The sequence below is a fragment of the Petaurus breviceps genome, unplaced genomic scaffold (assembly GCF_028583685.1).
Source record: "Petaurus breviceps papuanus isolate PSGF00001 unplaced genomic scaffold, PetGlider_PUasm1.0 551, whole genome shotgun sequence".
Taxonomy (NCBI): Eukaryota; Metazoa; Chordata; class Mammalia; order Diprotodontia; family Petauridae; genus Petaurus; species Petaurus breviceps.
Window position 1 is genome coordinate 26599899 of NW_027186372.1, and position 14443 is coordinate 26614341.

Genomic DNA, 14443 nt, shown 5'->3' on the forward strand with positions numbered 1-14443 from the left:
CCCACCCCTGGCTAGTGTATGGGGCCTGGGACTTCTATTGGGATTTAGTTACTGGGAAGACTATGTGGGTTCAGTATCAAGTTCACCAATCAGGTAGCAGGAGGAACAAAAAACAGGTTTGAGGAACAAAGCATGGGGATGTGGTTTTAGAAAGACCCTGTGAGTGAAATTTCACATTTGGGAAATGTTATCTCTGATGCTTTGCGCTAAACCTTGCATACCTTGCAGAAGGGTTGCCTTACAGAACTTAGGGGTCAGAAATGTATGGATCAGCAATATGGAGTCAGGTTTTTTTTTCTTTTTGGAGGGCAGTTGGGGTTAAGTGACTTGCCCAAGGTCACATAGCTAGTTTTTGTGTTAAGTGTCTGAGGCCAGACCCGAACCCACGTCCTCCTGACTCCAGGGCTGGTGCTCTATTCACTCTGCCACCTAGCCACCCCAATATGGAATCAGTTTTGCTCAGGCATGATACCCACCCCACTCTAACAGTCCTGACAAATGGTCATCTAGACTTTTTTAGAAGATGCCCAGAGAGATGCCTTTACTTCTGGAGGTTGCACATTCTACTTTTAGCCCCTCTAATATCTTAGGAAGTATTTCGTGATTTCAAGCCTAAACTGGCCTTTTTGTAGCCTCTCCCCAATGCTCTTAGTTCTGTACTCTGGGACCAAGAAAAAGAAAGCTTTCAAATACTTGATAACAGCTTTTATGTCACCTCAAGCGTTCTCTTCTCTGGGTTAAATTTCTTCAGCTGATTCATAAGCCTATGACCTTTGCCACACAAGTTGCCCTCTTCTAAACACTCACCAACTTATTAACATCTTTCTAAAATAACTGTGTCACTCAGGGTTAAACACAGTACTGCAGATGAGGCCTGTGTCGGAAAGGAGCAGAAAGGACAGAAGTAGAGAGGTGGACATGGCTGGATAGCCTAGGGTGGGGGAAGCCTGAGCCTGTTGGGAATGAGAGCCAGGGAAGAGAAGGGGAGAGAGGAGGGACCTGGGTCTAGGACAATAACTGGAGATTGTAAAAATAGCAGAAGCAGGAGTTTGGGAGGTAAATCAAAGGGATGATAGAGATAGAGAGGGTAGGGAGGAGTTATACTTACTAGAAAGAGAACCAGAATAATAATAGTCATTCATATTTACATAGCAATGTGTGCTTCACGATAGCTAGTATGATAACCAGGTTTTCCAAGCACTTTACAAATGTTATTGTTTTTGATCCTCACAAACCTCCTGCAAGGTTGGTGCTATAATTATCACCCCCATTTTATGACTGAGAAAACTGAATAATAGAGGTTAAATGACTTGCCCAGGGTCAATCAGTGTTTGAGGTAGAATATGGACATGGGACTTCCTGACTCCAAATCTAGGCACTGTATCTTTTTTTATAAAAGCATTGTTTTTCCAGTGGGCCCACATGGTAGACACTAAGTTTTTTGTTTTTTAAGTTTAATTGATGTATTTTGTTTTTATGTCATATGCATGTTCAGATTACTCCCATCTTGTGAGAGGTTTCTTGCAACAAGGTAAAACATTTAAGTCAAACTAATAACACAGTGACCTCACCTGAAAATGCATATGATGTCACAGCTGTAAGCGCACCAGCCCCTCTAATTAAAAAAAAAGTAATAGAAATCTATTTTGTCTCCTACTCCCATGCTACTGGGAAAGGGGAAAATGTAACAAGTCTACAGTCAAAACAAAACCCTGTGATGTCTACATATAAAAGCATGTCTCGTTCTGCACCCCAAAGCCATGTACAAGCCTTTTTAGCATAATTTTATGAGTGAGGTAACTGTAACCCTCAGTTAAGTGACTTGTTTACTCTCATACATCTGGTCTGTGATGGAGCTGGGACTCCAGCCTAGAAGCCCAAGGATTTTTTTCTACTAGTTCCATTGAATTTATCGATACAGGACAGGACTCCGTGTGTGTGTGTGTGTGTGTGTGTGTGTGTGTGTGTGTGAGTGTGACTGGCTGTTGCTTGTCAGGCCCTGCTAGAGCCAGGAGAGGAGGGCAGGAAGGTGTCCGGGCTTTTGGAAATAAAATCAATTGCTTCTCATCTCCTTCAAGTCCTACTTAGAATCCAACCTTTTAATTCTAGTGCCTGTCTTCTATTGCTAATTTACAATGGATCCTGTATTAGCTTACTTCTATATAGTTGTTTGCATGCTGTCTACCCTATCATACCATGAACTCCTTGAGAGCAGGGAGTACCTTTTACTTTCTTTCTTTGCATCTCCAGTGCTTAGCACAGGGTCTGGCACAAAGTAGGTACTTGATTAAAGTTCATCAACTGACTTGACCCTTGCTAAGTCTTTTTTTCCCCTTTCTAATTCTTAAGACAGACCAACAACGGACAAGGCAACTGTGATCTAATACTTGCCTGCAATGCGTGGTTCTAGGATAGTAATTGTAACCCTAGGCTAGACTCATTCTTTAACCCTATCTTCCTTCCTGGCTTCTTCTCCCCCTTTTCCACCCCTTTCCCCCCACTATTATTTACTCAGAAATCAGATTTAAATTTACAAAGGAAATTGCAAGCAGAAAACCTGGCTGGAACTTTAATGAAGCCAGGTGGGACATATTTAAATGGAAATGTGTTCGAGTAATTCATGAAGAACTGATACCAGCTGTCATCCCACTTAATGAAAGGTTAACAGGAGTTCTGTGAGAGCTGGTTGGGGAGGCTCTTTCTTTCTCTAAAGAAAACAGAAAGTTGAGAAGCTGACTTCCCGGTGGAGTGAAGAACTAGAGGACGAAACCTTTGAAAACAGAAAAAAGATTCAGACTGAAAATGAGCTTTCTTTAAATTTGTAAACATGTTACAGCCTGGAAAAGAAATACCTATCTCTAATAGCTCTCAATACTCTGAGGACACGAAGGACAGGAAAGGAGAGCCTTCCTGACTAAGATGAATACTAATGTCATCGGAGATACTTTGCAGAGCTCAAAAATGGCTGCTGGTAGAAGATTGGTTGGGATCATTCTCCTACTTAAGCTGAATGTATTGTTTTAGATGCATATGGGGCCCTTGTTGGGACGTCTTTTTTTTTTTTTTTGCTTTTTGGAGGGGGGAAGGTAGGGCAATTGGGGTTAAGTGACTTGCCCAAGGTCACACGGCTAGGGGACAAGTCTTGAAAAAGAGCCTAATATGGTGCAGTATACACAGTACTTAAATCAGAGGATGTGAATTCCAGTTTTGATCCAGCTACTTTCTGCCTGTATGACTTTATTAAATCACTTAATCTTCCTGGACCACAGTCTCTTCATCTTTAAAATGGAGTGGTTAGCCTAGATAGGGTGGGGAACCTGTGGCCACATGTACAGACCTCGAGGCCACAGGCTTCCCAGTCCTGTCTAGAATCCAGGCCCTAGATAATCTTTAAGATTTCTACTAACTTTGAATCCTATGACTTAGATGCTGAAAATGATGGATGGATCAAATAGGAGGGACCAGAGCCACAGTTAGGAATCCTTTCACCTGGGGTAAAAACAATTGGGTAGAATGGTGGTGGAGGTGGTGGGGGTGTTGAGGACAGAGGGACTAAAGGTATAGTTATGCTGGGATATATGGCAGCCCACATTTCAGAGTGTTCCACTTTTTCCATGATGGAGGATGGTGGGGAGAAGGTGATCATCTAGAGAGGCAACTGGATTTCAAGAGGGAGGCTGGGTAAGAGAGTTAGAGTATGTATTACTTGATGTAGGCCTGTGGAGGAATACAAGGTATGAGGCATGGAGATGGTGATTTCTGGATCACCAGAGGGATGAATCATGTCTCACAGATGACAGTACCCTAAGCAAAGTCCCAGTTGCTCACCCTAGTGGGTACTCGCTCAGATTTGAGACAGTTCTTAGGATTTCTCAGGCTCAGTAGTTTATAGATAATTCCGTGGTATAGATTCCAAGATGCGGTGATTATTATTCCCTTAAATGGTGACATCCCATTAAATGCTTTGTGCTTCTATCTATGTGGTTAGGACCCTGACAGAAAGGATCATGTCTTCTTTTGTAAGTTCTTCCTTTCCACCAGCCCTAAGTATGGGGTTATGCACACAGTAGGTGTACAATCAATATGTTGTCTAAACCTTATTTGGGGGGGTTATGCACACAGTAGGTACACCATCAACATGTCTTCTAAACCTTATTTTTCAGTTGTGTGTCCAACTCTTTGTGACCCCATTTGGGGTTTTCTTGGCAAAGGTACTGGAGTGGTTTGTCATTTCCTTCTTATTTTAAAGATGAGGAAACTAAGGCAAACAGGGTTAAGTGACTTGTACAGGGTCACACAGCTACTAAGTGTCTGAAGATGGATTTTAACTCAAGAAGAGGAGTCTTCCTGACTCCAGGCCCAGCCCTCTATCCATTGCTTCATCTAGCTTCTCCATCTCCTAAACCTAACCAAAACAAAACCAGACCCCAGAGTTCTGTTGGAGAAATCCATGTAGAATTTTATCATCATCATCTTACCTCTGTCATTTTAATGGAACTGCTCTCTTATTACTATGGATAATCCCTTCACTGGCACAGTTCATACCTCATTATGCCTTTCTGTCTCATCCCTGTCTTTCCTTAAGTGCTCCCCAGAGAATTCATCCAATAAGACAGGGGTTTTCCTTTGGTTTTGTTAATATTTTCTGGACATCACAGCAACCTTAGACTGTTAGTGTGTTACCCTTCAATTTAGAAGCACATCAGTCCTAGCTCCTTTCCTGATAAAACATTTCATATAAATTAATGTTTGTAGACAGTCAAAAACTGTGTGATTCTGAGCACGACTCATCCTCATGAGTTAATGATGTTCATTAAACCTTCGATATGTACAGCTTCTGTCCTCAGGTCAGCACCACTGATAGCTACCTTTTCCAGAATACACTGGTCACAGGAAGGGAACATTGCAAGGGGGGCATATAGTCTACAATCCGGACCCGGAGCTGCATGCTTCTGTCGACAATCTTGCTCCCATAAGACACTCTGCAACATGACATATAAATTAGAGAGAAATCTTCCTGGCTCCACATTCTACCATCAATCTGGGCTCCTAAATCTATTGCAATTATTAAGGCATTACATATGGACATTTCAGTTGGGCCCAAGTGGATTTTAATTTGCTTCGATTCAATGTCAAGACTGAATGGTATTATGTCTAGAGAGTCTAAAGGGAAGGGAGTTTTGCACCATGAAGTAATGTGGTTAATTAATCAAGGATTAAGTTTGGGTCTAAGTCATAATTTTACATGAGTCCAGCACTTGTGAGTGATTTTGCTCAATAAAATTACCAATAAACTGGCCAAAAAAGGTCTGAGGAGACAAGATAATGACCTAAATATCCCTATTAGTATGGAAGAGGCCTATTAAAGTAATTAAAAATGAAGATAGGAATATTTGGAAAATGAAAGGGCATAATGAGAAAACAGGAAAGAAAAATATAGAAAAGATAAGGCCGTGGCAAAGATAGAGCTACATATCCTTTCAGAAGAAACCAGAGGAATAAATGAAGAGACTATTCCTGATTATTCAGTGAAAGGAAAGGAAGGGAGGACTTTTGTTCATAGGACTATCTTTGAAAAATGAAGGACGGGGTTCCAAAAACCCCATTGCAACTGGGATGCTCCCAACCATATGCCCTCCATTAACAAATTCCAGTGGGGGGCCCTCTTCAGAAGCTAAAAACCCTATTATAACAGAGAGCACATATGGTCCATTTCCACCGTGACTGTGCATTCCATTACCTCAGGGGCTCAGTTCATTTTTGATGCATTTACTTGAGGAGGTAAAAGGTAAGGAGGAGGAAAAAGAAAAAGAGGGCCCTCAAACCCAAGTGTTTAGAAACTCAGACATCAGAGAGAGGGTTATTAAAAAAGCTAGTGTGAGGTAGCTGCAAATGTACTCCCCACAAAGTTGTGAAATAGGGAAATGAAAGGGGGTGCAGGGGGGATGGGTCTAAGCAATAACTATGAACCCAAAGGAGGATGGGGACATAGGGCAAACCTGGGGACTATTTAGGGCAATAAGGACACCTAAATAGGGATAGGGACAAGACCTGTGATTTCAGTGGGTTAAGAAGCTCCCAGGTGAACAAACTTCCTCTACCAATGGAGGATAACACTTTCCCTACTGCTTATAGACTTAATTGCCTAGAATGCTTAGAATTTAAGAGACTTGGTTAGAGTCACATAGCCATTATGTGTCAGAGGTAGAGACTTGACTCCTGGCTTCTAGAGACCACTTAAATAAATTTTCTTAATTTAATTACCAATTAGCTCTGTTGTATAGACATTTTGCCAAAGAATTATAATCCCCCATATCTCCACCAATACAGAGCCAAAGCCATGTAGAGAATTCTAGGGAAGTTCCCTAAGGCAACAGAGGTTGCATGACTTGCTCAAGGTCACCTTTCCAGTTTTCTTATACCTGACACTCTCTCATGTGCTCTTTGATCCAATGATACTAACCTCCTTGCTCTTCCTCCAACAAGACACTCCATCTCCTGACTTGACATTTTTTCCTGCCGTCAGTGCCCTCCTGAGCTCTCCCTCTTGGCTTCCATGGTTTCCATTAAGTCCTAGTTAAAATCCTACCATCTATGGGAAGCCTTTCCCAGCCTTTAGTTCTAATGTCTTCCCTCTCTTTCTTATTTCCAGTTTATCCTCCATAGTCTGTACATGGCTGTTTGCTTGTTGTGAGCTCTCGGAGGTCAGAGGCTGTCTTGTGCCTTTTTTTTGTATCCCCAGTGTTAAGCAGAATGTGCTAAGGCACAGAGCATAGAGGCTTAATTAATATTTCTTTTTTTTAATTCTTTTTTTTTTTAAAGCAATCGGAGTTAAGTAACTTGCTCAAGGTTACACGGCCAGTTATTTCTAGGTGAGTGCTAAGTGTCTGAGCCTGGGATTCGATCTCCAGGTCTTCTCAACACTGGAGCCGGTGCTCTTACTCTCTGTGCTACATGGCCGCCCCTTTTTAAAAATTCTTTATTGACTTCTGATTTACATCATTCATTTTCACCAGATTGAGTTACAAATTTTCTCCCAGGTTTTCCCCTACCCACCGCCCCAAAATAGCAGTCCCACAGGATATCCCCTCCTCCAATCTGCTCTCTCCCATATTTTCTCCCATACCCCTTTGACTTTTCCAGTAGGGCATGGGGGATCTCTATGCCCCAGTGCCTGTATATCTTATTTCCCAATTACATGTAAAATAAATAATAGTATATATATATATAAATATATATTATATATATATTATATATTTAAATATATATATATATATATATATTTAAGCATTTGATTTTAAAACTTTGAATTCCAGATTCATTTCCTTTCTCCCTTGTCACCCACCCTTACTGGGAAGATAAGCAGTTCAGTATAAGTTGTACATGTGTAGCTAATGCAAAACATTAACATAGTAGATATATTATAAAAGACTGACTATATTTCCCTCCCTCCTATCCCACCTCCCACTTGTTCAATTCTCTACTTTGATCCTGTACCTTTTCAAAAGTGGGTGCTTCCAACTTCCCTCCCCCCCAGCCTGCCCACCCTTCCATAATCTCCCCTCTCATCCCCTTTCCCCCTACTCTCCTGTAGGGTGAGATACCCTATTTAGTGTGTATTTCATTCCCTCCCTGAGCCAAATTCAATGAGAATAAGGTTGACCCATTCCCTTTTGCCTTTCTATTCTTCCCCACCATTGTAACCATTTTCCCTTGCCTCTTCTATATGAGATAGTTTATCCCATTCTATCTCTCCCCATCTCCTCTCATTATATTCCTCTCTCACCTCTTAATTTCACCTTTTAAGTATCATCCCTTCCTATTAAATTGGTCCTGTGCCCTCTATCTATGTATACCTGTAAACATATACACACACATTCACATATGTATTCACATGTCCATATACCCTCATATGTAAACATATATGTATATTTCTATTCCCTTCAACTATTTTCATACTGAGGAAAGTTTCATCAGTTACAACTATCATTTTTCCATGTAGGAATGTTGATAGTTCAACTTTGATAAGTTCCTTATGATTTCTTTTCCCTGTTTACCTTCTCATGCTTCTCTTGCTTCTTGTATCTGAATGTCAAATTTTCTATTCAACTCTGGTTTTTTCAGCAAGAATGCTTGAAAATCCTCTGTTCCACTCAATGACCATATTTTCCCCTGAAACATTATACTCAGTTTTGCTGGGTAGGTGACTCTTGGTTTTAATTCCAGCTCCTTTGACCTCCAGAATATCACATTCCAAGCCCTTTGATCCCTCAGTGTAGAAGCTGCCAGATCCTGGGTTATTCTGATTGTGTCTCCCCAATATTCAAAATGTTTCTTCCTGGCTGTTTGTAATATTCTCTCCTTAAGCTGGGAATTTTGGAACCTGGATATAATATTCCTAGTAGTTTTCTTTTTGGGATCTTTTTCAGGAGGTGATTGGTGGATTCTTTCAACCTCTATTTTGCCCTCCTGGTTCTAAAACATCAGGGCAGTTTTTTTTGAGAACTTCCTGGAGGATTATTTCTAGGTTCTTACTTTGATCATGGCTTTCAAGTAGTCCAATAATTTTTAAATTATCTCTCCTGGATCTATTTTCCAGGTCAGTGATTTTTCCCATGAGACATTTCACATTGCCTTCTATTCTTTCATTTGTTTGGATCTGTTTAACAGCATCTTGATTTCTCATAAAGTCATTAGCTTCCATTTGCTCCAATCTAGTTCTGAAGCAATGATTCTCCTTAGTGAACTTTTGAGATTCTTTTTCCATCTGGAAAATTTGGCTTTTTAAGGCATTCTTCTCCTCATTATCTTTTTGAGCCTCTTTTGCCATTTGAATTACTCTATTTTTAAGGTGTTATTTTCCTTAGTCAGTCTGTTGATTCTCATTTCATAATTTTCTTGGATTGTTCTCACTTCTTGTAGCAGCAAGCACCCCAGCGTCAGCCTGGTGGCTGCTCACACAGGTTCTTGGATCTGCTTTGTTAAAGGAAAGCAACTCAAAATGGGTTAACAAGCTTACTTTAATCAGTCAGACATATATTGTTTACCTTGTTCAGGGGAAAAAGGTCAGCACCCCAAACTTCAAAATATACAGATAGAATTATCAAGACTTTAACAGATCAAGTAGACAGCTTTCCAAACTGTCCAACCATTACATCCATACCCAGTCAACATCTGGGTTTCCACATCTGGGTTTTTCAAAGCCAGGGGACTCTCAACAACAGCTTCCCAGAATTCAGATCAAATCACAGAACACTTCTCAAAGTGAGTCCCAAAAGAAAGCTACACATCAGGGCTTATATAGCCTTCTCCTGGCTCAGAGAATGTAACAACCTTATTGACTCACTGGCCAATCAAGAAGTATCTACTGAAAAACAAGCCTCCCTCTCCAGGCTTCAGGTGCATTTTAGCCTAGGGGCAGGGAAGATCTTCCAAATTTGCATTCCCATTACACTTCTCTTCCCAATTTTTCCTCCACTTCTCTTATCTGCTTTTTAAGGTCCTCTATGGCCTGTTACCAGCTCATATTTTCCTTTGAAGCTTTTGGTTCAGGAGTTCTGACTTCACTGTCTTCCTCCTGTTTCATGCTTTGATCCTTTTTGTCCCCCAAATAGGAGTTTAATGTTGGAATCTTCTGTTTGCTTTGTTTCCTTTGCCTGATCATGTTGCCACTGAATTACTTGACTTTTCAGCTTTTTGACACAGTAGGACTCTGCTACCAGACAGGGGAGCTTTGTACAAAACGCTGGGGTCTTCTCAGCTGTTGGAGGTATTAGTTGAATGCCCTCTCTGAAGCCTCCACACGCTCTGGCAAGCTGGACACACACCCCAGGACCTACACCATAGACTGCAATTCAGATCCAAGCAGGTTAAAGCAAGAGCGATTACCCCTCAGATTGATTGATGGGTCCCCCTACACTCTGCAGGCCAGCAACTGAAGCTTCCATGTGGGGGTAGCAGTGGCTTCTCTCCCCAAGGGGTAGAGGAGCACGCACTCCCAACTACTGGGTCCCAAAGTCCGCACTGCACTGACCTCTCACTTTGTCTTCAACATCTATGTGTTGATGGTTCTGGAGATGGCCACAGCTGCTGGTGATCTGGAGCCCCTCCAACCAGCGGCTGGTCAGGCCCACCCTGGGGCTAAAACCTCTGGCTCACTCCAGCCTGGGCTCGGTGCCCAGAGTGCTGCGCTGGCCGATTCCTGCCAGCCTGTCAGGCTGTCCTCAGCAGGAGGTTAGCTTCTCTGTGTCATTTTGTGGGTTTTGCAGCTCCAAAGTTTGTTCAGAGTCCCCTTTTACATGAATTGGGAAAGCTGGAGCCATGTGGAGGTCCTGCTTCTACTCTGCCATCTTGGCTCCACCCCCCCTTAATGAATATTTCTTGAATGACTTGACTGGAAAGGCTTTGAAGAGGGTGCCAGTGATGAATAGTGTATCCACCTCCCGAAGAGCAGACTAGTGAAATGCACACACACACACACACACACACACACATGCACAAAATCAATGTGGGAATTTGTTTTATATTACTATGTATGTTTGTTACAAGGGTTTCTTTCTCTTTTTGGGCCTGGGGGGACAGAGGGGAGGCAGAGAAAATAAGTGTTAGTCAATTGAAAGACACAAAATTTAATTAATAAAAGGATGAATACTAGAAGATGACTACCATCCTGTTTTGTTTTGGTTTCCTGTACTTAACAAAGACTATACAATTAGCTATCGAAGGCTTGTGATCAATTTCAGTAGAAGTACCCCTGTGGATAAAAGCATGAATCTTTAAAAGACCAAAGGAATCAGCATTATCGGGCATTTACATTAGTGCCTTGGAAACCAAGAGAATTATGGCAGAGTTTCAGGTCTCAGTGCTCTTTAGAGATGCTCAGAGTAGAAACAGATGAACTGTTGCCTTGTTCTGATTTATTCTCAGTTTTATTTGGTCATCTTGGTGATCAAGTGATCATTACTTCTTAAGTGACTAACAGTTCTCCTTCCTTGTCTTTGTGCATTTTTCCTGGCTTTCTCTGTTCCTTATTCCTCTTTTTTTCTCTTTTCTCTCTTCTTTCTTCTGTTATTGGGTTATCATGGTTTTCTTACATATGTTGTGTTGTTCTGTCAAAAAAGTTGTTTTTTTTTTTCTTATCCCTTTGGGTCAGCATACTTCCAAAGCTAGAATTGTCTTCATCTAGGAAATCATCCTATAAGTTTTCACATGTCATCATTTCAAGGTAGCAAAAATCTTGACTGCCTATAATGCTCAGAGAATGACATGTTCTGGGTAAGAGAACTTTCTAGGTGACCCTTTATGCATGGGAACTCATTTTGTATTAAACCCTTAATCAAACCCTCTTGCCTCAATCAGTAACTGGAAATGAAAAAAAAAAAACTAATTTCTGCCTGACATTTAGTATATACCTAAAAAGAAACATTTTACTATCTCCTTTTTAAACCACCTTCATCATTTCTCCTTAATTGTTCTCTGTCATTGAACTCTTCCATGTAACAAAGAAAAATATGTAAGTAAAACTGATACGGCAACCGTGTCTTACAATACATACCACATTCCATGTCTGCAGGACTCCCTTCTGCACCATCCTCCCAAAAGGGAGAAAGCATTTTCTTTTTTCAGTTCTCCAGGATGAAGACTATTCACCATAATTCATCAGAAGTCATCTGCTTTTAGCGTTGCTATTACTTAAATTGTTGAAGTCACTTTCAATACCATTCTCTTGTTTCTGCTTTCTTCTCTCTATATTATTTCCTCCCTATGTATTACTTCCTTATATATGTTTTTTTGCCCTATGTACCAATCTTCCCATATTTGTCTAAATTTCTCATATTTGTCTTTTTTATGATGCTATGCTATTCCATTATATTCACATGCTTGTTCAGAATTTCCCAATGAATGGGTCACCTCCTGGGCTTCCATTTTTCAGCAAACACAGAGTGGTAATATGATCATTTTGCTATATGTAGTGTCTTAAACCTTCTTTTAAAAAGTCAACAGAACTTTGTGACAATGGGATAGAAATAGTGAGCTACCCCTTTACTGGAAGTATTCACGCTGAGGTTAGATGACCGTTTATCAAAGGTGTAGAAGGGTTAACTTTAAGTTCCAAATTTTGTGATCACATGGAATGCTTTGTTTTGTCTTTGTTTAACCATCAAAGTTGGAAGTTTCAAAGAAAAATAGCCTCCCATTCATCTCCTTGATAATAGGAATTGTTTTATTCGTTGTATTTATAATCCTAGTGCCAAGCACAGTTCTTGGCAAATAGAAGGTATTTAATAAATGCCTGGTGATTGATTGGTTGATTTTCAAAGTACTTTCCCCTCAATGATCCTAAGAAGAATGTAGCGCGAATATTGTCATCTATTATTCATAGATGAGCAAATTGAAATTCCAAGAGGTTAAATGACATGTCCATTGGTGGTACAGCTAGCAAACATCTTTGCTGTATCACAACCTGAAGAACAGTTTAGTTTCAGTACTGCAACCTAAGCAACCAAGGAGTTAATGCACATCGCATGTCCAGATGCATATTTAATGGAGAAATCCATAGTGTTTAATCCAGGGATGAATGATTTATGGGAGCCTTGGATTATTCACTTTGCACTAAATTAAGTTGTCTTATTTAGACAAAACAAGACTTCCTGACGGGATCTGCGTCAGAGACTTGACTGAGTAATGCTGTACCTTGCCAGGATGACTTATTGATTATACTTTTGGATCATCTGCCACCAGGAGGAACTAAAGCTGTTTAATTTTAAGTCTGCTCACATTGGGAAGTACTTGCACAAAGGAGATTGTGTATATTCTGCTTGAAATATCAGCCATTTAATTATCCTCTGAATATTTATGGAACTTTGAGCTGATTGGTTTTACAGTGTTGGGTTATTTTTAGGCCAAAGTAAGTGTCACAGCATTTGTGCTCTCCCTTCCCCACCCCTTTTACTCTAGCTTTAAAAGTTGTTGCCCGATGGGGTGGCTAGGCGGCACAGAGAATAGAGCGCTGGCCCTGGAGTCAGGAGGTCCTTAGTTCAAGTCAGGCCTCAGACACTTAATGCAAAAACTAGCTGTGTGACCTTGGGCAAATCACTTAACCCCACTTGCCTTCCAAAAAAAAAAGCAAAAAAAAAGTTGCCCTATCAGTTAAAAAATTTATATCCTGTATTTAAGGTTCAGATATTGTTATTTGTAAAAATGAGAAAAAATTTTCATTTTATCAATATCAATTTAAATTACCAAATGCCTAATGATAATAGTTATACAGTATGTTTTGTTAGAGACAAGGAACACTTTATTTGGATTCAGAAAATCTGGGTTGTGGTAGTTACTATTTATAAAGTATGAGTGTCAGGGAAGACTAGCAGCTCTGGTGTGAAGACTGCCGACCCCTTTTCAGGATGAACAAACTGGTACGTGAATGGAGTAGAATATTTTTGCTCTGTCAGAAGCAAAGTACATGAAGAATTCAAGAACCTTGGGGAAATTTGCATGACCTAATAGATTGAAGTCAATAGAACAAAGAACGCAATTTACACAAGGATCGCAATAGTGTAAAGGAAAGCAACATGGAGAGGCATCAGAAATGATCAGAGCAAAGGGCAATCTTTATTCTACTGGCCCAATCATGAGACCTAGCTCCCTCTTCTTGGCAGACAGGTTGTAGAGTGGTGTTGGCAGTCTCAAATGGAAATGGATGCTACTGAATGGTATATAAGGATCCCTTTGGGAGAGAGATTGACTAAGAAACCAACATATTAATATTATTTATATTTTATTGTATTTTTATTTATTTTGTTAACTCTTTCCTAATTATATTTTTAATCTTGTTTAGGCATACTAGTGAATGTTTTGGGCCACCTATGGCCTGCCTTGTCTGGTGTTTGACATCTCTGTTGTGGACTATAGTTGAGGAATGAGGCATATGTAGTAAAATATCACTTAATAAATCAACGTTTATTCCCATGTGCTAGGAACTGTGTTGGACATTGGAGATATACCGTGTTTCCCCGATAATAAGACACTGTCTTATTATTTCTTTTGGAAAGAAAAACACCAGAGGGCTTATTTTCAGGGGAGGGCTTATGTTGTCCTGCCTCAGCTCTCCTCCGTGGCACTGCTCTTAATGGTGCCAGCAAGCAAATCACTGGGGAAGAACAGGATGACGCACTCACTGCTGCAGCTCTGATTGGATGTAGCTCGGAGCGCGGCGTGCGTTTCACCGGGGGGGTGGGGGGGACGGTGCATACAGAGGGTACCGTAATGTAGCATGTAGCGCAGGGGATCACCTTCACTACAGTAGCAATCTCAATAGGGCTTATTTTCAGGGGAGGGCTTATTTTAGAGGAATCTTACACAGTAAGGGGAGGGCTTATTTTCGGGATAGGTCTTATTATCAGGAAAACATGGGGTAAATACCAAGAATGAAACAATCCTTACT